The sequence below is a fragment of the Salmo salar genome, chromosome 16 (assembly GCF_965601325.2).
Source record: "Salmo salar chromosome 16, fSalSal1, whole genome shotgun sequence".
Classification (NCBI taxonomy): Eukaryota; Metazoa; Chordata; class Actinopteri; order Salmoniformes; family Salmonidae; genus Salmo; species Salmo salar.
The window spans coordinates 9,024,160-9,051,016 of record NC_138306.1 but is presented as its reverse complement, the minus strand read 5'-3'; the positions used below and the strand labels follow the sequence as shown (position 1 = coordinate 9,051,016).

Below are 26,857 nucleotides of genomic sequence, written 5' to 3'. Positions count from 1 at the left end.
TAAGAAGGAATTCTACTACGCCCTGTAGCACTCACATCTGTAGCCATGAAATACTTTAAACGGCTGTTCATGGCTCACTCACATCAACACCATCATCCCAGATCCCGCTCCAACAGATCCACAGATGACGCAGTCTCTATTGCAATCCACACTGCCCTTTCCCACTTGGACAAAACTAACATCTATGTGAGAATACTGTTCATTGACCACAGCTCAGCATTCAACACCATAGTGCCCTCCAAGCTCATCACTAAGCTAAAGACCCTGGCACTGAACACCTCCCTCTGCAACTGGATCATGGACTTCCTGATACTACGCCCCCAGGTGGTGAGGGTAGGCAACAACACATCCACCGCGCTGACCCTCAACATGGGGGCCCCTCAGGGGTGTGTGATTAGTCCCCTCCTGTACTCCCTGTTCACGAATCCAACACCATCAATACATTTCCCGACGACACAATAGTGGTAGGCCTGATCACCAACAACAATGAGATAGCCTATAGGGAGGAGGTCAAAGACCTGGCAGTGTGGTGCCAGGACAACAACTTGTCCCTCAATGTCAGTAAGACAAAGGAGCTGATCATGGACTACAGGAAATGGAGGACCGAGCAGGCCCCCATTTACATCGAAGGGGCTGTAGCGGAGAAGGTCGAGAGTTTCAAGTTCCTTGGTGTCCGCATCACTAAGGATCTATCATGGTCCAAACACACCAACACAGTCATGAAGAGGGCAGGACAGTGCCTCTTCCCCCTCAGGAGGCTGAAATGATTCGGTATGGGCCCTCAGATCCTCAAAAAGTTCAACAGCTGCACCACTGAGAGCATCTTGACTGTCTGCATCACGGCTTGATTTGGCAAGTACTTGGCATCTGACCGCAAGCCCCTACAGATGGTCGTGCGGACGGCATACTACATCACTGGGGCCAAGCTCCCTACCATCCAGGACCTCTATACCAGGCGATGTCAGAGGAAGGCCCTAAAAATTGTCAAAGACTTCAGTGCCCCAAGTCATAGACTGCTCTCTCTGCTACCACACGGCAAGTGGTGCCGATGCACCAAGTCTGGAACCAACAGGATCCTGAACAGCTTCTACCCCCAAGCCATAAGACCGCTAAATAGTTAAATACTGTAGTTAACCAAATAGCTACCCAGACTATCGGCATTGACCCTTTTTGCACTAACTTTTTTGACTCATCACATATGCTGCTGCTACTGTTTACTATCTGTCACTTTATTCATAGTTATATGTACATATCTACCTAATTACCTCATACCCCTGCACATCGACTCGGTATTGGTACCCCTTGTATATTGTGTATCTATTATTACGTGTTTTACTTTTCTATTATTTCTCTATTTACTTTCTCTCTGCATTGTTGGGAAAGTCCCGTAAGTAACCAATTCACTGTTAGTTCACACCTGTTGTTTACGAAGCATGTGACCAATTATTTTTAATTACAGTTGATTTCAAAAGGCAGGGGACCTCCTTTAAATTGTCTTGTTGATCCATGATCTGTCATGTGTAGAGATTAAACCAGGTGCCAGGACATCATTGTAAAAAATACCTTGTTCATACTTGACTGCCTGGATAAATAAAAGGTTAAAAAAAATGTGTGAATGCAGCTGACAACACATAGAAAACACAACTTAACACGTAGAGGGATTTTGTCTAAAAGCCTGGTACAATGAACAATGAGACACTATTCTTCCCACTCGCTGCTGTTACCTCCCAGCTACTGAGTCCTCTCGTTGTCATGTCCCTCAAAGGATGATGAAGGTGAAACATTGTGAAAAACAAACAACTGATGTTTTCCCTCTTAAATACACCTGGGCGCTGAGGCGTTGTTGGCCTTGTGACATACAGTACCTGTGGCATGAGGGATTTGGCAACCAGGTTGGCTTCCTCAGCCTCCTTGGACTTGTTCAGGTTTTTGTAGGTTCTTCCCACATTCATATGGGCTCCGATGTCATCTGCAGGGACATGCCACATGAGAATGCACATGGGTAAGCACATGGGTTTAGCTATGACAACAACTTGCCAGGGATATCAAGACTGAATGGGGTTAGGGATTAGTAGTACTGTACATGCCCATGCAGTCAGGTCAGGTGGCGGTTTTTCAGTATATATGAACTGGGCTAATCTGAAGGAGTTTAGAGGAACATTGTATGTGTGCCAATTGCCACCCTATTTCCAATATAGGGCACTACTTTTGGGACGCACCATTTCAATAGGACCACACAATACATAGCTCTACAACGGTGTAGTGATGGAGAAACAAATCTATACAGTTAAGTATCACAACATCATTCTTAGACATTATTTTGATATTTGACTCCATATATATATATATATATATATATATATATATATATATATATAATATATATATATATATATATACACACACAGTTGAAGTCGGAAGTTTACATACACCTTAGCCAAATACATTTAGACTCAGTTTTTCACAATTCCTGACATGTATTCCTAGTAAAACCTCCCTGTCTTAGGTAAGTTAGGATCACCAAGAATGTGAAATGTCAGAATAATAGTGGAAAGAATTATTTATTTATATTGTTTTAGGGTTAGGGTTATTAGGGTTAGGGTTATTTTATTTTTTACTTTTATTTCTTTCATCACATTCCCAGTGGGTCAGAAGCTTACATACACTCAATTAGTATTTGGTAGCATTGCCTTTAAAATGTTTAACTTGCGTCAAACGTTTCGGGTAGCCTTCCACAAGCTTGGATATAGACTGTGGATGTAGATACTTTGTACCCGTTTACTCCAGCATCTTCACAAGGTCCTTTGCTATTGTTCTGGGATCAATTTGTACAGAACGCGTCTCCTTCCTGAGCGGTATGACGGCTGCGTGGTCCCATGGTGTTTATACTTGTGTACTATTGTTTGTACAGATGAATGTGGTACCTTCAGGCATTTGGAAATTGCTCCCAAGGAGGAACCAGACTTGTGGAGGTCTACAGTTTTTTATCTGAGATCTTGGCTGATTTCTTTTGATTTTCCAATGATGTCAAGCAAAGAGGCACTGAGTTTGAAGGTAGGCCGTGAAATACATTGTCACAGGCGTCGATGAAAGGTGACCAAAATGCAGCGGGTATAGTGCTCATCTTTCTTCTTTATTTAGAAAGAACACTCAAAACAAAATAAACAGACGACGAAACAGTTCCATAAGGCACACAGACTATACAGAAAACAACCACCCACAAACCCAAAGGAAAAAACAGGCTGCCTAAGTATGGCTTCCAATCAGAGACAACGAAAAACACCTGCCTCTGATTGGAAACCATACTCGGCCAAACAAGCTGGTTGAGAGAATGCCAAGAGTGTGCAAAGCTGTCATCAAGGCAAAGGGTGGCTGAAGAAAATCTAATATATATTTTGATTTGTTAAACACTTGTTTGGTTACTACATGATTCTCTATGTGTAATTTCATAGTTTGATGTCTTCACTACTGTACTAAAATGTAGAAAAAAATAGATGTACTATTGTAAAGTGGTGTTTTGCAAGCACAGACCGTAATATGTTCAGGAATTCATCCGATGGCATTGAGGAGTACACCACAGCAGTCATTGGCTTCATCAATAAGTGCATCAATGACGTCATCCCCACAGTGACCGTACGTACATACCCCAACCAGAAGCAATGGATTACAGGCAACATCCGCATTGAGCTAAAGGCTAGAGCAGCCGCTTTCAAGGAGCGGGACTCTAACCCGGACGCTTATAAAAAAAATCCTGCTATGCCCTCCGACGAACCATCAAACAGGCAAAGCATCAATACTGGACTAAGATCGAATCATACTACACCGGCTAACGCTCGTCGGATGTCAAAGGGCTTGCAAACCATTACAGAGGGAAACACAGCCGAGAGCTGCCCAGTGACACGAGCCTACCAGACGAGCTAAACTACTTCTATGCTCGCTTTGAGGAAAATAACACTGAAACATGCATGAGAGCACCAGCTGTTCCGGACGACTGTGTGATCACGCACTCCGCAGCCGATGTAAGACCTTTAAACAGGTCAACATTCACAAGGCCGCAGTGCCAGACGGATTACCAGGATGTGTACTGCGAGCATGCGCTGACCAACTGGCAAGTGTCTACACTGACATTTTCAACCTCTCCCTGTCCGACTCTGTAATACCAACATGTTTAAAGCAGACCACCATAGTCCCTGTGCCCAAGAACACTAAGGTAACCTGCCTAATTGACTACCGACCCGTAGCACTCACGTCTGTAGCGACGTTTGAAAGGCTGGTCATGGCTCACATCAACACCATTATCCCAGAAACTCTAGACCCACTGCAATTTGCATACCGCTTTAACAGAACCACAGATGATGCAATCTCTATTGCACTCCACACTGCCCTTTCCCACCTTGACAAAAGGAACACCTATGTGAGAATGCTATTCATTGGCTACAGCTCAGCGTTCAACACCATAGTGCCCTCAAAGCTCATCAATAAGCTAAGGACCCTGGGACTAAACATCTCCCTCTGCAATTGGATCCTGGACTTCCTGACAGGCTGCCCCCAGGTGGTACGGGTAGGTAACATCCGGCATGTTGATCCTCAACGTAGGGGCCCCTCAGGGGTGCGTGCTTAGTCCCGTCCTGTACTCCCTGTTCAGTCATGAAGGTGTAGTGGAGCAGGTTGAGAGCTTCATGTTCCTTGGTGTCCACATCACCAACAAACGAACACACCAAGACAGTCGTGAAGAGGGCACGACAAAACCTATTCTACAGCTGCACCATCGAGAGCATCCTTACTGGTTGCATCATTGCCTGGTATGGCAACTGCTCGGCCTTCGACCGCAAGGCACTGCAGAGGGTAGTGCGTACGGCCCAGTACATCACCGGGGCCAAGCTTCCTGCCATCCAGGACCTTTATACCAGTGTCAGAGGAAGGCCCTAAAAATTGTCAAAGACTCCAGCCACACTAGTCATACACTGTTCTCTCTGCTACCGCACGACAAGAGGTACCAGTGCCAAGTCTAGGTCCAAGAGGCTTCTAAACAGCTTCTACCCCCAAGCCATAAGACTCCTGAACATCTAATCAAATGGCTACCTAGACTATTTGCATTGCCCCCCCCCCCCCATCTTTTACACTGATGCTACTCTCTGTTGTTATCTACAGTATGCATCGTCACATTAATAACTCAACCTACATGTACATATTACCTCAACTAACCGGTGCCCCCGCACATTGACTCTGTACCAGTACCCCACTGTGTATAGTCTCGCTGTTGTTATTTTACTGCTGCTCTTTAATTACTTGTTACTTTTATTTCTTATTCTTACTCATACTTTTAACTGCATTGTTGATTAGGGGCTTGTAAGTAAGTATTTCACTGTAAGGTCTACACCTGTTGTATTCGGCGCATGTGACTAATACAATTTGATTTGATTCATGCTTGAAAACCCACAAACGTTGCTGAGTTAAAGCAGTTCTGCATGGAAGAGTGGGCCAAAATTTCTCCACAGTGACGTGAGAGACTTATCAACAACTACAGTAAGTGTTTGGTTGGAGTCATTGCTGCTAAATGTGACACAACCAGCTGAGTGTAAGGTGGCAATTACTTTTTTCACCAAGGGACATTGGGTGTTGCATAACTTTGTTAATTAAATAAGTATGTAATTGATGTGTTATTTGTTCACTCAGGTTCCCTTAATCTAATATTAGGTTTTGGTTGAAAATCTGGTAACATTCAGTAGAAAACAATACGCAAAAGTAGAAAAAATTTGAAAAGGTACAAAAACACAATCAAGGCATCTTTATTACTATTAATTTTTTTATTGTTTGAAAATGTATTTAATTTTTCTTTCACTTTAAAAATGTGGAGTATGTTGTGTAGATCAGTAGGGGAAAAATCTAATTTAATCCAATTTCAAGGCAAGTAAATGTGAAGACTGTGCAAGGGGTGTGTATACTTTCACTAGCGACTGTACATGTTTCCTTCTCCATGACATGACCTGTATGCACAAGCCATGTTGGTAGAGGACAGGCATATCTGGAGGGTTACATAGTACTATACTTTAGATTAGCCTACCAGTATATTAATTTGCTTCCCCTGCCTGCAGTCACAAAATTTCTATGAGGACAGGCAGAAATGTTAAGTTCTACAAGTCAACCATGTCACACGCTAACTTGTATGAGTCAGCTCCGTTACCCTGTATGTCCTATACATAGTCACACGTGTTGAGTTCCATGAAAGGCATTGTCACTAAATGCTGAGTTCTATGAGAGTCAGCCCAGTCACACATGTTAACTTGCATGACACACATGTTAACTTGCATGACAGTTAATCCCCACTTTAAATTAGATTGTATGACATTCAGCCCTAATTTGAGTTTTATAAATTGGTTGAGATAAGGTCAATCACACATGTTAAGGTTGAACCTTTCCCTGTGAACATTTAAGCATTGTGTTTTTGTTGTGTAGATACACCAACAGCTCTCTCCACACTCCAACTGACCGGAGGAGTCTGGAATATCTTTACTCAGCCAGCAATAATATCTGGGAGACATGGATTTATTTGAATGGCTTTACTGAACAATAATTCTTGGGTCCGTCCCAAGAGCCCTGGACTATATCAAAAGTAGTGCACGATATAGGGAATAGGGTGCCATATGGGACACAGCCCTCATTTCCATGGTCAATGCAACTTCTGTCTGTAGCAGTATAATCGATTAGTAAAGTTTTACGTGATTCAATTGAAAACAGACAGTTTGAGAAGGAGCTCAGCCAATAGGGCCTGTTTCACACAATATCAAATCAAATTTCAAATCAAATCAAATGTATTTATATAGCCCTTCTTACATCAGCTGATATCTCAAAGTGCTGTACAGAAACCCAGCCTAAAACCCCAAACAGCAAGCAATGCAGGTGTAGAAGCACGGTGGCTAGGAAAAACTCCCTAGAAAGGCCAAAACCTAGGAAGAAACCTAGAGAGGAACCAGGCTATGAGGGGTGGCCAGTCCTCTTCTGGCTGTGCCGGGAGGAGATTATAACAGAACATGGCCAAGATGTTCCATGTTCATAAATGACCAGCATGGTCAAATAATAATAATCATAGTAGTTGTCGAGGGTGCAACAAGTCAGCACCTCAAGAGTAAATGTCAGTTGGCTTTTCATAGCCGATCATTGAGAGTATCTCTACCGCTCCTGCTGTCTCTAGAGAGTTGAAAACAGCAGGTCTGGGACAGGTAGCACGTCCGGTGAACAGGTCAGGGTTCCATAGCCGCAGGCAGAACAGGGGACAGCAAGGAGTCATCATGTCAGGTAGTCCTGAGGCATTGTCCTAGGGCTCAGGTCCTCCGAGAGAAAGAAAGAAAGAGAGAATTAGAGAGAGCATACTTAAATTCACACAGGACACCGGATAAGACAGGAGAAATACTCCAGATATAACAGACTGACCCTAGCCCCTTGACACATAAACTACTGCAGCATAAATACTGGAGGCTGAGACAGGAGGGGTCATGAGACACTGTGGCCCCATCCGATGATACCCCCGGACAGGGCCAAACAGGAAGGATATAACCCGACCCACTTTGCCAAAGCACAGCCCCCACACCACTAGAGGGATATCTTCAACCACCAACTTACCATCAATGTATACTGTATACTGTGTATTTATGTTGTAATTATATTGTATTACAAAGAAGATTGATGAACTCTAGTCTAGGGCTGTGGCGGTCATTACATTTTGTCAGCCAGTTATTGTCATGCAAAACACTGATGGTCTCAAATAATGTCTCTGTACTCTAGCATGGGTAGGATGGTCATCTGAATCATGGTTAGTTTGGCAGTTGGGGTGAAAGAGGAGCGATTACGATAGAGGAAACCAAGTCTAGATTTAACTTTAGCCTGCAGCTTTGATACGTGCTGAGAGAAGGACAGTGCTCCCAAGTACTAAACCCTCAGAGGTAGTAATAACACCTGTGGGAAGAGGGGCATTCTTCTTACCAAACTACATGACCTTTGTTTTGGAGGTGTTCAGAACAAGGTTAAGGGTAGAGAAAGCTTGTTGGACACTAAGAAAGCTTTGTTGTAGAGCATTTAACACAAAATTCAGGGAGGGGCCAGCTGAGTATAAGACTGTATCATCTGCATATAAATAGATGAGAGAGCTTCCTACTGCCTGAGCTATGTTGTTGATGTAAATTGAGAAGAGCATGGGGCCTAGGATTGAGCCTTGGGGTACTCTCTTGGTGACAGGCAGTGGCTGAGACAGCAGATTTTCTGACTTTATACACTGCAATCTTTGAGAGAGGTAGTTAGCAAACCAGGCCGAAGACCCCTCAGAGACACCAATACTCCTTAGCCGGCCCACAAGAATGGAATTGTCTACCGTATCAAAAGCTTTGAACAAGTCAATCAAATTAGTAGCACAATATTGCTTAGAATCAAGGACAATGGTGACATCATTGAGGACCTTTAAGGTTGCAGTGACACATCCATAACCTGAGCGGAAACCAGATTGCATACCAGGGAGTATACTATAGACACCAAGAAAGCCAGTCAGTTGATTATTGACAAGTTTTTCCAACATTTTTCATAAAAAGGGCAAAATAGAAATATAACATTTAGGATCAGCTTGATCTCCCCCTTTAAATAAAGGATGAACAGTGGCTGCCTTCCAAGCAATGGGAACCTCCCCAGAAAGGAGAGACAGGTTAAAACGTTTGGAGATAGGCTTGGCGATGATAGGGGCAGCAACCTTAAACAAGAAAGGGTCTAAACATCTGACCCAGATGTTTTTTGGGGGTCAAGTTTAAGGAGCTCCTTTAGCACCTCGGACTCAGTGACTGCCTGGAGGGAGAAACTTTGTAGCGGGGCAAGAGGGAAAAAAGGGAGAAGCATCGGGGATAGTCGCATTAGAAGGGGTGGGAGATGAGGAAATGTTGGGCGGGCAGGGAGGCATGGCTGAGTCAAATAGGAATCCTGATTTAATGAAGTGGTGATTAAAGAGCTCAGCCATGTGCTTCTTACATTTACATTTAAGTCATTTAGCAGACGCTCTTATCCAGAGCGACTTACAAATCGGTGCATTCACCTTATGATATCCAGTGGAACAACCACTTTACAATAGTACATCTATATTTTTTTGGGGGGGGGGGGGGGGGGTAGGGGGGAGGGTTAGAAGGATTACTTTATCCTATCCCAGGTATTCCATAAAGAGGTGGGGTTTCAGGTGTCTCCGGAAGGTGGTGATTGACTCCGCTGTCCTGGCGTCGTGAGGGAGCTTGTTCCACCATTGGGGTGCCAGAGCAGCGAACAGTTTTGACTGGGGTGAGCGGGAACTGTGCTTCCGCAGAGGTAGGGAGGCGAGCAGGCCAGAGGTGGATGAACGCAGTGCCCTTCTTTGGGTGTAGGGACTGATCAGAGCCTGAAGGTACGGCGGTGCCATTCCCCTCACAGCTCCGTAGGCAAGCACCATGGTCTTGTAGTAATAACCATATCATCAACATTAAGGGACATGGGCAGCTGTGAGGAGGAGGGTTTATTCTCCAGGTCTTTAACCGTTTTCCAGAACATCCTGGGGTTAGACCCACAGAGAGAGAACGGCTCCTTAAAGTAACTAACTTTGGCCTTCCGGATAGCCTGAGTGCACTTATTTATAATTTGCCTGAACGAGAGCCAGTCAGCCTGAGTATGCGTGTGCCGAGCCTTTCGCCAAATGCAATTCTTGAGGGGAAGTAACTCTGCAAGATCACGGTCGAACCAGAGGCTGAACTTGTTTTTAATTCTCATTTTCTTTATGGGGGCATGTTTGTTAACAATACCATTGAAAATATAAAAAAAGAAGGTCCAAGCGTCTTTGACAGAGGGATAAAGCTGATTCTATACCATTTTACAGATTAAAATATTACGATTAAAGATGACAGATTAACAGAACATGAGTTGGCCTATTACTCTGTTATCTGGCATGCCATAGGCTGTAGGCTTGTTCATTTAGCAGACAAGATATGCTTATAAGTCCCGTGTCATTATTTTATATTATATGATTTTATATTAAGAAGAATATAATTGAATTTATCTGAATAAAAAAGAAAGGATATTTATCCCACTCCGGACCAAATGAGCATGTGAATTCTATGTTGAGCGTAAAAGTGATCATTTGAAACAGGTCCTATATACTACGCTAGTGTTACTTACGGCCGTCGTTGAAGAGAGAAGACCAAGGCGCAGCGTGGTTAGTGCTCATCATGAATTTATTAAAGACAGAACACTTTAAACAAAAAAACAAGAAACCGACAGCCAAACAGTTCTGTCAGGTGCAAAACACTAAACAGAAATTAACTACCCACAAACCCCAAAGGAAAACAGGCTACCTAAGTATGACTCCCAATCAGCGACAATGATGTGCAGCTGTCCCTGATTGAGAGCCATACCAGGCCAAAACAAAGAAATACAAAGCATAGAAAAAAGGACATAGAATGCCCACCCAAATCACACCTTGACCAAACCTAAATAGAGACATAAAAAAGGCTCTCTCAGGTCAGGGCGTGACAGTCCCCCCCCCCAAAGGTGCGGACTCCGGCCGCAAAACCTGAACCTATAGGGGAGGGTCTGGGTGGGCATTTCTCCGCAGTGGCGGCTCTGGAGCGGGACGCAGACCACGCTCCACCACTGGCTCACCCCACTTTGGTGGCGCCTCTAGAGCGGGGTCCCTCGCCGCGGGCCCCGGACTGGAGGGCGACTCTGGCTGTGCCAGAGGACAGGCGGGCGACTCTGGCTACGCCGGAGGACAGGCGGGCGACTCTGGCTACGCCGGAGGACAGGCGGGCGACTCTGGCTACGCCGGAGGACAGGCGGGCGACTCTGGCTACGCCGGAGGACAGGCGGGCGACTCTGGCTACGCCGGAGGACAGGCGGGCGACTCTGCCTGCCCTGGAGGACGAACCAGGCTGGGGAGACATGCAGGAGGCCCAGCTCTGGGCGCCGGCACAGGACTCACCAGGCTGGGGAGACATGCAGGAAGCCTGGCTCTGGGCGCAGGCACAGGACTCACCAGGCTGGGGAGACATGCAGGAGGCCTGGCTTTGGGAGCAGGCACAGGACGTGCAGGGCCGGGGAGGCGCACAGGAGGCCTGGTGCGTGGGGCTGGCACAGTCTTCACCAGACGGCTAGCACGCACCTCAGGACGAGTATGGAGAGCTGACTCAGGTGACATCAATTCGAGGACATGCTCCGTAGGGCGAATGTCGTGCCTCATGCACCAACAGAGCAGCTCTCTCATATCTCTCTCCTCCAATCTCCCCATCAATTCCTTCACTGTCTCTGCTTCGCTCCCTTCGCTCACCTCCAACTTCACCCCGACTGGCTCTGGTTCCATCCTCGGCACCGCCGACCGTCCCGTGTGCCCCCCCCCAAAAAAAAACTTGGGGCTGCCTCTCCTCCTCTTGCCGTGCCAGCCGATCCTCCCAGAAACGCCGTTCTGCCTTCGCTGCCTCTATCTCCTCCGGCGGGCGGCGGTGTTCTCCAGCCTGTCTCCAGGGTCCCTTTCCATCCAGTATCTCTTCCCAAGTCCAGGAGTCCTGAACCCTCTGCTCCTCCTTACCACGCTGCTTGGTCCATTGTAGGTGGGTAGTTCTGTAACGGCCGTCGTTGAAGAGAGTAGACCAAGGCGCAGCGTGGTTAGTGCTCATCATGAATTTATTAAAGATAGAACACTTTAAACAAAAAAACAAGAAACCGACAGCCAAACAGTTCTGTCAGGCGCAAAACACCTGGCCGTGCTGCTGCTCCAGTTTCAACTGTTCTGCCTGCGGCTATGGAACCCTGACCTGTTCACCGGACGTGCTTGTTGCACCCTCGACAACTACTATGATTATTATTATTTGACCATGCTGGTCATTTATGAACATTTTAACATCTTGATCATGTTCTGTTATAATATCCACCCGGCACAGCCAGAAGAGGACTGGCCACCCCCCATAGCCTGGTTCCTCTCTAGGTTTCTTCCTAGGTTTTGGCCTTTCTAGGGAGGTTTTCCTAGGGAGTTTTTCCTAGCCACCGTGCTTCTTTCACATGCATTGCTTGCTGTTTGGGGTTTTAGGCTGGGTTTGTGTACAGCACTTTGAGATATCAGCTGATGTACGAAGGGCTATATAAATAAATTTGATTTGATTTAAACAGAAATTAACTACCCACAAACCCCAAAGGAAAAGAGGCTGCCTAAGTATGACTCCCAATCAGCGACAACGATGTACAGCTGTCCCTGATTGAGAGCCATACCAGGCCAAAACAAAGAAATACAAAGCATAGAAAAAAGGACATAGAATGCCCACCCAAATCACACCCGGACCAAACCTACATAGAGACATAAAAAAGGCTCTCTCAGGTCATGTAACGCCCTGGCCATAGAGAGGTTTTTTTTGTTCTCTATTTTGGTTAGGCCAGGGTGTTACATGGGTGGGCGTTCTATGTTTGTTTGTTTCTTTGGTTTGATCGTGTGTGGCTCTCAATCAGGAACAGCTGTAGATCGTTGTTGCTGATTGAGAGTCATACATAGGCAGCCTGTTTTTCCTTTGGGGTTTGTGGGTGATTGTTTTCTGTTTAGTGTGTTCCTGACAGAACTGTTGCTAGTCGTTTTTTTGGTTTATTTTGTATAGTGTTCATTCAATCATTAAATCCTTTCATGATGAACACACCCTCCGCTGCACCTTGGTCTCATTTAGATGACGGCCGTTACAGAATCACCCACCAGAAAAGGACCAAGCAGCGGAGGAAGGAGCAGCACCAGGAGAAGAGCATTCAGGATTCCTGGAAGTGGGAGGAATTACTGGACGGAAAAGGACTATGGGCTCAAGCTGGGGAGTATCGCCGCCCGCAGTGGGAGATCGAGGCAGCGAAAGCTGAGAGGCGCTGGTATGAGGCAAGGGAGCGCAACAGGCACGAGAGGCAGCCCCCAAAAAATGTTGGGGGGGGCACACGGGGAGTGTGACAGAGTCAGGTTGGAGACCTGAGCCAACTCCCCGTGCTTACCGGAAGCAGTGTGGTACTGGTCAGGCACTGTGTTATGCTATGAAGCGCACAGTGTCTCCAGTGCGCACTCATAGCCCGGTGCGCTATAAGCCAGCCCCCCGCAAGTGCCATGCGAGTGTGGGCATCGAGCCAGGGCGGATTGTGCCAGCTCAGCGCGTCTGGTCTCCAGTGCACTGTTTCGGTCCAGGTTATCCTGCGCTGGCTCTGCGCACTGTGTCTCCGGGGCGCTGGGAGGGCTCAGTTCGCCCTATGCCTGCGCGCCGCCTGTGCCGGGCAAGAGTGGGCATTCAGCCTGGAGAATGGGTGGCAAGCCTACGCACCAGAACTCCAGTGCTCCCCCACAACCCGGTTTCTCCTGTGCCTCCTCCTCGGACCAGGCCTCCAGTGGGTCTCTCCAGCCTGGCCTATCCTGTGCCTCCTCCCAGGACCAGGCCTCCAGGGGGTCTCTCCAGCCTGGTCTATCCTGTGCCTCCTCCCAGGACCAGGCCTCCTGTGGGTCTCCCCAGCCTGGTGAATCCTGGGCCAGAGCCGCCAGAGCCGCCCGCCTGTCCGGTGCCGCCAGAGCCACCCTCCTGTCCGGAGCCGCCAGAGCCGCCCGCCTGTCCGGAGCCGCCAGGGTCGCCCGCCAGCCGGGCGCAGCCAGGCGCAGCCAGGGTCGCCCGCCAGCCGGGCGCAGCCAGGGTCGCCCGCCGCCAGGGTCGCCCGCCAGTCCTCCGGCGCAGCCAGGGGCGCCACCTAAGTGGGCCAAGCTGAGGGTGGAGTGGGGTCCACGTCCCGCACCAGAGCCGCCGTAGGAAGGCCCACCCGGACCCTCCCCTTTAGAGTCAGGTTTTGCGGCCGGAGTCCGCACCTTTGGGAGGGGGGTACTGTAACGCCCTGGCCATAGAGAGGGTTTTTTTGTTCTCTATTTTGGTTAGGCCAGGGTGTTACATGGGTTGGCGTTCTATGTTTATTTTTCTATGTTGGTTTGTTTCTTTGGTTTGGCCGTATGTGGCTCTCAATCAGGAACAGCTGTAGATCGTTGTTGCTGATTGAGAGTCATACATAGGCAGCCTGTTTTTCCTTTGGGGTTTGTGAGTGATTGTTTTCTGCTTAGTGTGTTCCTGACAGAACTGTTGCTAGTCGTTTTTTTGGTTTCTTTTGTATAGTGTTCATTCGATCATTAAATCCTTTCATGATGAACACACCCTCCGCTGCACCTTGGTCTCATTTAGACGACAGCCGTTACAGGTCAGGGCGTGACAGCTAGATTTATAGTTATTTGGCAACTTCAGTTGTTAATGATACAAACCTTAGAATGTCTTCGAAATTAAAACATATATGGGCTGCATGATGCGACTATGGGCTATTGATGATTTGAGAAAGTCGTAAATAAAAAGCTTGGCTCCGTTCCTTCCCTCAGGCGACACAGAGTTCTCTCATCAAGTGATCGTATTATCACCCATCAGACTATTCTCAATGTAAAATTATCTTTACTAATATGTTAAAAAGAGATGGTCTGCCTATGCACTTCAATAGCGAATGGAAGCCGCTTTCCCGCATGTTGTTTTTTCAGGTAGGCTACTCCGGTTATTTCACTCCATGCTCAACCACTGTTTGAGGAGCATGCAGCCTCTCGCTGATCGACAGGTGATATACCGCCCAAACTGTATCCTATGGGCTTCCCAACGCTGTTCCTGCAGCTACCCACTGCTTAATTTAGGAAACCAAGTGAAATCTGTTCGTGAACATTGAAAGTAACATGTTTTCACTACAATACCTTTCATTCAACTGCATGCTTAAGAAAGGGGAAGAGATGGAAATACACAGTGGTGAGATATTATGCAACTAAATGTAGCCTAATGTGTCACCTTATTAATTATGCAATTATTTTAAAAAAATCCCTATTACTAGGCTATTCAAAATCAAATACAAATTCACTATAGTAGTCTAACTCTGTAAGCTGTCCTGCACAATCAATGAACCAACAGCATCGCCTAGGACTATTCGTTCTCTCCCAGACTCATGAATATAAAGAAAGAAAAAAAACTGAATGGGTTTAGCTTAAAATAAATTATTAAAATATTTATTTGGGAGGAACAACGGATGAAAATAACAATCGTGGAGAGTTTATTGTAAATTAGGCCAAGAATGAGGAGATCTAGATGGCATACTTTCAGGGCAGAGGTGAAAAGCGTGTATTCAGATTCCCAGTCCCAGTTTCTGTTGAAGGTCTTGACTGCGTGTGTGGTGAGGAGCACTCCGATCATCAAAAGGATATTTTCTTCATGTGTCTGGTCAATAAAAGGGAAAAAGTAAAAAGACTATATATCACCCAAATAATACCCCCCAAATTGATAATGATGTCTAGTTCGTACAATTTGGTTTGAAATTGTGGCTGAAGAGAGACACTGAGGGCTCGTTTCCTGGACACAGAATAAAAGGTCAGTTTTTCGTGTGTTTTGTATCATATTGTACAACAGCTGATGAAACTAACACTGTAAACATGTGACAAAATTTGACAGGGGTCGCGTGAGTTTCAAAAACCTGCCGAGCAGAAATTACAATAAGAAGCATTTTAGAGCTGTGTTTACAAAACGCAGCAAGATATTTCATATGAATTAGATTTTATTCGGTGTGAAAAATGCAAAATTCTGCATTATCGCGGCCACCGTTTGATCAGTGTTATTTCCTGATAGTTGCTGGAATCTACAAAGGACCTTATAATCAGCCTGTTTGCATGGGTGGGAGTTTCGGCTTGCCTGGTGTAATCACCAGGCAGAAAATTGGTTAATACACTGAAAATACCTTCTTTAACTTGTCTCCTTCCCTTCATCTACACTGATTAAAGTGGATTTAACAAATAACATCAATTAGGTATCATAGCTTTCACCTGATTCACCTGGTCAGTCTATGTCATGGAAAGAGCAGGGGTTCTTAATGTTTTGTATACTCAGTGTAGACGAATAACAAAGTAAGGTTCCAAACATTTCTGCCAATTCAGACCACTCCCAGACAGTTGCAGCTAAATTCTTGGTTGAGACTTTCTTTTTTTGCTAAAAAGTTATTTTTGTCCATTTTGATGGACAACTATTACAGTAACTTCATTGTTACCCAGAAATGATTTGATATTGATATAAAAACGTCTGCATTGGGAGTTTAAGCCTAGTCTTGGATAATTGAAAGTGCTTCTTAGTCCAAGACTAGGTTTATTATCAGAGTCCGGTATACCGCCCCTGAGAGTGGTCCATTGTTAAAGTGCATATTTTATGCTTTGGAGACATTTAATACCCCATTACACCCCATCAGAGTTTGTGTTGGAAGGGTACTACTCACTCCAAATGGTCCCCGATCTGTTTGTGTTGTCTTGCCAACTCCTTTGGTCATTGTTGTAAAGACAACACAAACAGATCTGGGACCAAGCTAACTACTGTACTACTCACCCTTTGTGGGAGACAATCCTATAGCCGTGTGCCACGAGAACACAGAATCCCATACTGGGGACCCTCTCTGCCACCACGAAGCCCACGGGGAAGAAGAGGTTGGAGGCTGGGATGAAGGGGAGCACGATCAAAGAGAGAGACTGGAGAAAAAGGGGAAGGAAGAGGGGGGGAGGAGTAGGGAACAAAATACAAATAAGAACATAATGAAAGGCATGATGAACATAAGCCTCCTTGAATACACTTATCCTGTGAATTAATGAAATGCTCATTTTGAATGGCAGAGTGCATTGGCACAGAGGCATGGGTTCACATACACAATGTACAAAACATTAGGAACACCATCCTAATATTGAGTTGCACCCCCCTGTGACCTGAGAACAATTCATCATGGGATGGACTCTACAAGGTGTCAAAAGTGTTCCACAGGGATGCTGGACCATGTTGACTCCAATGCTTCCCACACTTGTGTCAAGATTGCTGGATGTCCTTTGGTTGGTGGACCATTCTTGATACACACGGGAAACTGTTGAGCATGAAAAACCCAGCAGCGTTGCAGTTCTTGACACACTCAGACCGGTGCGCCTGACACCTACTACCATAGCCCGTTCAAAGGCACTTAAATATTTTGTCTTGCCCATTCACCCTCTGAATGACACATGTTACAATTGTCTCATGTCTTAAAAATAATTATTTAACCTGCTTCCTTCATCTACACTGATTGAAGTGGATTTAACAGGTGGCATAGCATAAGGGATCATAGCTTTCACCTGGATTCACCTGGTCAGTCTATGTTATGGAAAGAGTTTTGAACACTCAGGATAGATTTAGCTGTTTGGACTCTCATATACTCAGTACACACACACAATATCAGTTGAACACTTTACATTTCATGTAAGCATATCGACATCATAGATAAGGCAAGATAGAGTTTTCCCAACTATATGTTATAGTTCGTTATAAGTGACCATTTCAGGTTGATCAGAGGACACCAAGACAAGCATGTTAGAGGAGTTACTTATCAGTTTGCACACCATATCAGTAGAGCACTCTCCCTTGCATTACCAGTAAGCATATCTACATGATAGATTAAAGAGATCCTCCGGGATCTCTTTCGTATACTTTTTAGACAGTCATTCTGAAAGTAGCGCTCCCAAGCCAAAAGTGGTCTCTGAAAATTGAGTACCATGTTACATATGTGCAGATACAGTATGTGCACCACGGCATTGCTCTCTCTCGCTCTGCTGTGTGTGCCTCTTGCTAGATATCACTCAAATGGTGAGGGGCTGAAGCTCATTGGTACAACTCGAATTGATATGGGGCTGGCACACACGGAGGAAAATTAAGGAGAAATGGCGCAGCACGGCTTCCAGAAAAACAGTCGCCTTCAAACTAGGGATTTCGTGGCTAATTGAGGTAAGACTAATTCTGCTTATAGATGATGCATGTATGAACTTCATTGACACATTCAGCCCAAAGCAGAAGGATTAACAAATCATTAGTAGTCACCAAAGTTCCCGGAGTATGTCTTTAAGCAAGGTAAAATTTGCCTGGCATGCATGTCACTCTCACTTCCTTATCTCTTATTTGTTACGAGTACAGAATCATTTTCATTGGAAACCTAGGAGGAGATGTTTTAAAGCTTTTTACTGGTTGTGAACTCGAGGGGCAAACAAGGGCACGGAGAAACACTTGGCAGGGAATGCAATGCATGTTATATTACTTTAATTGCCTCACACCCTCAAGAAAGGAATAGAAAATGTGGTCCTCTGTAACTCAGTTGGTAGAGCATGGTGCTTGCAATGCCAGGATAGGGGGTTCGGTTCCCGGGACCACCCATACGTAAAATGTATGCACGCATGAATGTAAGTTGTTTTGGATAAAAGCGTCTGCAAAATGGCATATATAAGAAATGCAAATCAGACATAACATAATGAGTTGTTAGCTGTAGCATTTACTACAAATGCCTAAGCCTAGAGGTACCGGGGGAATAGGTGTGCAATATGGAATTCAATGACTGACTGTCAAGTTTGAATGTCACTTGCATAAGTACATGCCTTTCTTGCAAGGTCTTAACCCAACAATGCAGTAATCCAATGACTGAATGTCATATTGAGTTCAGCAGTTTAAAAGTGAGATTGTGTGACTGTGAAATTTAGCAGTGAGCTATATTAAATGCTTAGCTAACCACAAAATATCCAGGGGTGTCAAACATAATGTCCGCAGGCAGTTCGCCTGCCTGCTTTCTGATTTAACGTGGCCCCCACTTGAGCTCTCAATAACTAGCTTGACAGAGTAACTAGCTTGACAGACCAAGCAGCGGGGTAAGGAGCTGCAGAGGAGTTAATTCGAGTCATGGACTTGGGAGGAGATTGTGGACAGACAGGGACCCTGGAGACAAGCTGGGCGATATGAGGCAAGGCTACAAAGCAGGCACGAGAGGCAGCCCCCCCAAAAAATGTGTGGGGGGCACACGGGGAGATTGGCGGAGTCAGGCGCTGGACCTGAGCCAACTCCCTGTGCTTACCGGAGGCAGCGTGGTACTGGTCAGGCACCATGTTATGCGGTAAAGCGCACAGGGTCTCCAGTACGCGCTCATAGCCTGGTACGTTACATCCCAGCCCCCTGCAAGTGCCATGCGAGCGTGGGCATCCAGTCAGGGCGGAGTGTGCCAGCCCAGCGCGTATGATCTCCAGCACGCAATTTCGGCCCAGGGTATCCTGCGCCGGCTCTGCGTGCTGTGTCTTCGGGGCGCTGGGAGGGCTCAGTTCGTCCTATGCCTGCGCTCCGCTCATGCCGGGCGAAAGTGGGCATTCAGCCTGGAAGAGTGGTGGCAAGCCTACGCACCAGATCTCCAGTGCTCCCCCACAGCCCGGTCTATCCTGTGCCTCCTCCACGGACCAGCCCTCCAGTACGTCCTGTTCCTGCTCTCCGCACTAGCCTGGGGGTGCGTGTTACTAGTCTGGCGCCTCCAAAGCCAGTCCCACGCATCAGGCCTCCAGTGCGCCTGTCCAGTCCAGTACGTCCTGTTCCTGCTCCTCGCACTAGCCCTGTGGTGTGTGTTACTAGTCTGGCGCCTCCAAAGCCAGCCCCACGCATCAGGCTTCCAGTGCGCATTCCCCGTCCAGAACTTCCGGTGACAGTTCCCCGTCCAGAGCTTCTGGCGACAGTTCCCTGTCCAAAGCTTCCGGCGACAGTTCCCCGTCCAGAGCTTCTGGTGACAGTTCCCCGTCCGGAGCGTTCCGGCGACAGTTTACAGTCCGGAGCCTGCTGAGATGCCCTCCAGTCCGGAACCGACAGAGACGCCCTCCAGTCCGGAACCGACAGAGACGCCCTCCAGTCCGGAGCCCCCAGAGTCGCCCTCCGGTCCGGAGCCCCCAGAGTCGCCCTCCGGTCCGGAGCCCCCAGAGTCGCCCTCCGGTCCGGAGCCCCCAGAGTCGCCCTCCGGTCCGGAGCCCCCAGAGTCGCCCTCCGGTCCGGAGCTCCCAGAGTCGCCCTCCGGTCCGGAGCTCCCAGAGTCGCCCTCCGGTCCGGAGCTCCCAGAGTCGCCCTCCGGTCCGGAGCTCCCAGAGTCGCCCTCCGGTCCGGAGCTCCCAGAGTCGCCCTCCGGTCCGGAGCCCCCAGAGTCGCCCTCCGGTCCGGAGCCCCCAGAGTCGCCCTCCGGTCCGGAGCCCCCAGAGTCGCCCTCCGGTCCGGAGCCCCCAGAGTCGCCCTCCGGTCCGGAGCTTCCAGAGTCGCCCTCCGGTCCGGAGCTTCCAGAGTCGCCCTCCGGTCCGGGGCCCGCTGAGAGGGTCCCCAGTCTGGGATCGGCGGCGAGGGACCCCGCTCTAGAGGCGCCACCAAAGTGGGGTGAGCCAGTGGTGGAGCAGGGTCTGCGTCCCGCCCCTGAGCCGCCACCGGATAGATGCCCACCCGGACCCTCCCCTATAGGTTTAGGTTTTGCGGCCGGAGTCCACACCTTTGTGGGGGGGGTACTGTCACGCCCTGACCTTAGAGTTCCTTTTTATGTCTCTATTTTAGTTTGGTCAGGGCGTGAGTTGGGGTGGGCATTCTATGTTCCTTATCTATGTTTTGTATTTCTTTGGTTTTTGGCCTGGTATGGTTCTCAATCAGGGACAGCTGTCTATCGTTGTCTCTGATTGGGAGCCATACTTAGGTAGCCCTTTTTCCACCTGTCTTTTGTGGGAAGTTGTCTTTGCGTTGCATGTGTTTGCACGCATAGCTTTTCATTCGTTGTATTGTTTTTTGTTTTGCTGGTTCACGTTTAAAATAAAGTAAGATGAACCCAACTCACGCTGCGCCTTGGTCTACCTTTAACGACGGACGTTACAGCGTCTTTAGTGTGTCTGTCTACCAAAACATTCAACTGCCATACATCACTATCCCATCAAAACCCCTTTGACCTAATGGAGAAAAAACCTAAACACTTTTGTAATTTCAATAAAAACCTTAAACCCACCGGTTTAGCAGTACTTTCAGACAAAAACTTTGAGCATTTCATCCTCAAAAGCGTCATGACGGTCAAAACTACCATATGCATGTTTAACAGTAGAATAGCCAGGCCTTGAGGAGTATCAATTGGCACCAGTCTAATAAATCCATTTAACTAGAAAAGCCTGGCCTCATTGCCAATGTCATTTGGTTGTGTTTATGAAGTTGTTAGGTAACATTACCAAATGTAAGTATTTGGAAGAACATAACATTTTCATTAGTTTGTTACTGTGGGCTATATGTAAAAATGAAAAACCAACTATGAAACAAAAAGCATGTGTATTGAAACACAGTAAAAGCTTATGTTTATAATGACAAAACGAATGAAAATACCCAAACCGCAAGACACGCGGTCAATGAGGAAAATATCAGTAGACTAAATATCAGTATAGCGTGCTTGTGAACGGTGAAAATCAGCACAAAAGCAATAATGGTATTATAATGAATATAAGTGTCTATGACAGCGGTCAAAAATAGTCTTATTGTCAGTTATTAGACACATTATTTGTGGCCTCGCTCCTGCTTACAGTATTGTGTGCATCTTCGCGAAATAGTTGGATCTCATTTAGTTGTTATCCTTTAACTTACTTAAATGCAACACTTCCCACAAACAAGTCACTTGCAGCTGAATTAGGTGTCCGGTTCTGTTCCAAGTGCATCTGCCTACCTTGCAGCTTCTCCCCGAGAGCAGTGCACAATTTGGCACGCAAGGAATCTTTGCTTGGACCACATGTGTCTCTCACGCTGCCTGTGTGCCAGACTCATGATGAAGTCTCTTCTGGTCTCATGGGTGTTGTTCATGCGCTGCTTGAACAACACGTGTGCGATGATAGCAGCAAAGTCAGGCATGTTGTAAAACACAGCAGCAGGCCAGCGGCAAGTTCCTCCTTTCAGCTAGTACAGCTGTGCCATCTGATCCGAAACATTACCCGAAACCTGCTCACCCACTGCCCGATATGGCTCCTTTCCCAGATATGGAAAGCCGTTCAGTATGAATCAGAATAATAATCATCATAGATGTCATGATGTATTTCTTCCCCGCCATCTGAGTCGTTGTTATTCAGATCTTGTAGCAACGCTAACACAGCATGTGCATCCATTCGTCTTGGTCCCATTGTAAATTATGCACGCTCTCACTGTGTATCTTACTCCAAGTAGGCCTAGAGTAGACTAATGAAACTGCTTGGATTTGTTGGACTGGTATAGGGTACAACGTTTTGAGATTATAATTAGAATAGATTAATACATTAGCCCTGAATACAATGGCCGCCCTGTTCTTCATTCACAATTGGTGATTACATAATTATGCATCGTCCATTTCCCCTCATCGTTCATTTCAACTATCGGAGAAAGAGCGGAGCAGGCTGGGGAAGATCATTCAAAAAATGACATGCCCTCCTAAAATTGGTTATAACTCCAGTTCTGTTTGCGATATTAAGATTCTAACAATGACAATGTGTTGTATAGACTTATTTAGGAAAACTGACGGACAAGGGGGACATTACTTTAAAAATGGCAGAGTAATTAAACATTTAAATTCGTTTTGAGACATGATACACTCTGCCTTTCTAGTGTTAGTATACACAATCACAAATAAACCCATTCATATTTCGTTCAGGAAGGTCATATAAAAAAAACATAATACATGGCAATTTATTTAAAGCCAACAGATTGGCATATTGTGAGTTGTATTTATCTGAGCTTAGTAGCTGCGCCATGCCAATGAAATCAACTTGTTCGTTTAGCAGACATCAGTCCTACCACAGTCAACACACATATTTTACAGTAAGAACATAATGAAATATCCCAAATGGCTATTGCTGATAGTCACCAGAAGCCTACTCCCATGAGGAATACATGGAGCCATGGTTATTCAAGGAAAAAGTAATATTTTGAAACAGAGACCATCCACACAATTTGTACAGTTTTTTTGGCCAAAAATAGGTTTATTCAAAATGTTGGAATCTGCTCTTTCTGATAGGGTATAGCAATCAAAACATCTGGAATGCACGCTGCACAGGCCATCAGTCTCGTCATTTTCTATTTGACAATTGATAATATTGTCACCCATCAGACTATGATCAATTTAATCTAGTCTTTAAGCCATATCTACAGTATTATTATTATTATTATTATTATTACTACGTGAAATTAGTTTTAATATAGTTTAGGTGTTGTTTGGATGGGCCAGCTGGGTAGGCAACTGTTGTCTCACAGTCAGAAAATACACTATCACCTTATTTTAGTATTTACAGTCTATGTGCTTCTGGATCAATCGATATGCATTTGGTGTCCTGAGGTTTCTTATTACCTATTTAAACATAATAAATGCATTAATTTAGTATTTATTATTTATTATGGAATATTTCTACAATTGAAATATCAACGGTCAGAATGAATGTCATGGCAATTCTAGTAGTTATTGAATTCCAGCGCTCTGAGTGTTAAGGGAGAAAAGTGTAAACCCTCTCATCAGCTATCAAACTAAATCACTCACTCTACGCTATAGGTGGTCCTTGTCGTGAATTATCCAGAGTTATCCCCCCTCCCTATGTATTAACACCATAATATGATATTTACAATGAACAGCATGATTGCGTTTGGCAGTCGCTTCAGAGGGCCCGGTGACGGGCGAATAGTGCTTTTTGATGTCGATTTTAGTTTGATTATTGAAAAAATAATCACGGAATTCGACTTTTAAACATTAAATGCAATATGAAATAATGATATACCAATGATTTTAGAGCTTTGCAATGAAAATTCCACAGCCAAAAATGGTAAACATTCAATTGCCAACAATATTCCACTGTCTCTTTCATGTCACATTGGGTAGGTAGCCTAGACATCAATAGAAAAATAGGAAATTACTATGAAATAACAAAATATTTCAGATGTGTATATTGCCTAGTTTTTTGTTGTTGATTCGTTTATCATCATCTCTGCTCAGGCAGTAGCAGCCAGCCAGCCAGCCATAACATTAACTCTGTAACTCTCCCCATAATGTACATTTACGTAATTTAGCAGACGCTCTTATCCAGAGTGACTTACTGTGTTTGTTCATCCTATTTAGCTAGGCTAGCCTGCCTAAAGATGCTGAAAGCTGTCTGACGAAATAATTGACTAGTTCTTCAACGTAGATAAGGCATATTTTCACAAACTGTCTCTATCCCTCTCATCATTGTGTTGTGTACATTCCTCTCTCATGCAGTCTATGTGGTCTGTGTGTATCTAACCTAACATTGCAGGCGTAAAAGTGTATCCGACCCGGAAAAACACTCTTTTCACTGTCCGAGCCGGAAAGAACAGGCGCAATGGATTATGGTCATTGTAGTTAATTAAAACAGACAGTTGTCACATCCCAAAATATACAGGCCCCGGTGCACACCTGAGCAAGAGAACAAGTACATTAGAGTGTCTAGTTTGAGAAACAGGCACTTCACAAGTCCTCAACTGGCAGCTTCATTAAATAGTACCCTTCAAAACACCAGTCTCAGCGTCAACAGTGAAGAGGCGACTCTGGGATGTTTGCCTTCTAGGCAGAGTTCCTCTGTCCAGGAGGACTTGTGAGGCGTCTGTTTCTCAAACTAGACACTCTAATGTACTTGTCCTCTTGCTCAGTTGTGCACCAGGGCCTCCCACTGCTCTTTCTATTCTGGTTAGAGCCAGTTTTCGCGGTTCTGCGAAGGGAGTAGTACACAGCGTTGTACGAGATCTTCAGCTTCTTGCCAATTTCTCGCATGGAATAGCCCTCATTTCTCAGAACAACAATAGAATGATGAGTTTCAGAAGAAAGTTATTTGTTTCTAGCCATTTTGATCCTGTAATGAAACCCACAAATGCTGATGCTCCAGATACTCAACTAGTCTAAAGAAGGACAGTTTTATTGCTTCTTTAATCAGAACAACAGTTTTCAGCTGTGCTAACATAATTGCAAAGGGTTTTCTAATGATCAATTAGCCTTTTAAAATGATAAACTTGGATTAGCTAACACAACGTGCCATTGGAACACAGAAGTGATGGTTGCTGATAATGGGTCTCTGTATGCCTATGTCGATATTCCATAAAACAAATCTGCCGTTTCCAGCTACAATGGTCATTTATAACATTAACAATGTCTACACTGTATTTATGATCAATTTGTGTTATTTTAAATGGACAAAAAAAAGTGCTTTTCTTTCAAAAAACAAGGACATTTCTAAGTGACCCCAAACTTTTGAACAGTAGTGTACGTACAGTGGGGGGAAAAAGTATTTGATCCCCTGCTGATTTTGTACGTTTGCCCACTGATAAAGAAAGGCTCAGTCTATAATTGTAATGGTAGGTTTATTTGAACAGTGAGAGACAGAATAACAACAAAAATATCCAGAAAAACGCATGTCAAAAATGTTAAAAATTGATTTGCATTTTAATGAGGGAAATAAGTATTTGACCCCCTCTCAATCAGAAAGATTTCTGGCTCCCAAGTGTCTTTTATACAGGTAACGAGCTGAGATTAGGAGCACACTCTTGAAGGGAGTGCTCCTAACCGCAGCTTGTTACCTGTAAAAAAGACACCTGTCCACAGAAGCAATCAGTCAATCAGATTCCAAACTCTCCACCATGGCCAAGACCAAAGAGCTCTCCAAGGATGTCAGGGACAATATTGTAGACCTACACAAGGCTGGAATGGGGTACAAGACCATCGCCAAGCAGCTTGGTGAGAAGGTGACAACATTTGGTGCGATTATTCGCAAATGGAAGAAACACAAAAGAACTGTCAATATCCCTCGGCCTGGGGCTCCATGCAAGATCTCACCTCGTGGGGTTGCAATGATCATGAGAACGGTGAGGAATCAGCCCAGAACTACACGGGAGGATCTTGTCAATGGTCTCAAGGCAGCTGGGACCATAGTCACCAAGAAAACAATTGGTAACACACTACGCCGTGAAGGACTGAAATCCTGCAGCGCCCGCAAGGTCCCCTGCTCAAGAATACATATACATACCCGTCTGAAGTTTGCCAATGAACATATCAATGATTCAGAGGACAACTGGTGAAAGTGTTGTGGTCAGATGAGACCAAAATGGAGCTCTTTGGCATCAACTCAACTCGCCGTGTTTGGAGGAGGAGGAATGCTGCCTATGACCCCAAGAACACCATCACCGTCAAACATGGAGGTGGAAACATTATGCTTTGGGGGTGTTTTTCTGCTAAGGGGACAGGACAACTTCACCGCATCATAGGGACGATGGACGGGGCCATGTACCGTCAAGTCTTGGGTGAGAACCTCCTTCCCTCAGCCAGGGCATTGAAAATGGGTCGTGGATGGGTATTCCAGCATGACAATGACCCAAAACACATGGCAACAAAGGAGTGGCTCAAGAAGAAGCAGACCTTAATCCCATAGAAAATCTGTGGAGGGAGCTGAAGGTTCGAGTTGCCAAACGTCAGCCTCGAAACCTTAATGATGTGGAGAAGATCTGCAAAGAGGAGTGGGACAAAATCCCTCCTGAGATGTGTGCAAACCTGGTGGCCAACTACAAGAAACGTCTGACCTCTGTGATTGCCAACAAGGGTTTTACCACTAAGTCATGTTTTGCAGAGGGGTCAAATACTTATTTCCCTCATTAAAATGCAAATCATTTTATAACATTTTTGACATGCGTTTTTCTGGATTTTTTGTTGTTATTCTGTCTCTCAGTGTTCAAATAAACCTACCATTAAAATTATAGACTGATCATTTCTTTGTAAGTGGGCAAACGTACAAAATCAGCAGGGGATCAAATACTTTTTCCCCTCACTGTATCTACACACACACACACAAATATATATATATATATATATAGATATATATATATATATAGATATATATATATATAGATATATATATATATATATATATATACACACATTTTTTTTATTTAACCTTCATTTTACTAGGCGAGTCAGTTAAGAACACATT

At 45.5% G+C, this 26,857-nt stretch overlaps 1 long non-coding RNA gene across 1 annotated transcript in view; it reads right to left on the bottom strand.

Moving 5' to 3' along the window:
* The window catches only part of LOC106573112 (protein O-mannosyl-transferase TMTC3), a 71,803-nt gene that overhangs the window by 11,899 nt on the left and 33,047 nt on the right, over positions 1–26,857 (bottom strand). The window contains exons 7-11 of the long non-coding RNA XR_006759660.2: positions 16,384–16,567; positions 15,159–15,244; positions 7,860–7,899; positions 5,964–5,987; positions 1,824–2,020 (exon numbers count right to left, since the gene is read on the bottom strand). This is a non-coding gene — a long non-coding RNA (protein O-mannosyl-transferase TMTC3). The remainder of the gene's footprint in view (positions 1–1,823; positions 2,021–5,963; positions 5,988–7,859; positions 7,900–15,158; positions 15,245–16,383; positions 16,568–26,857) is intronic.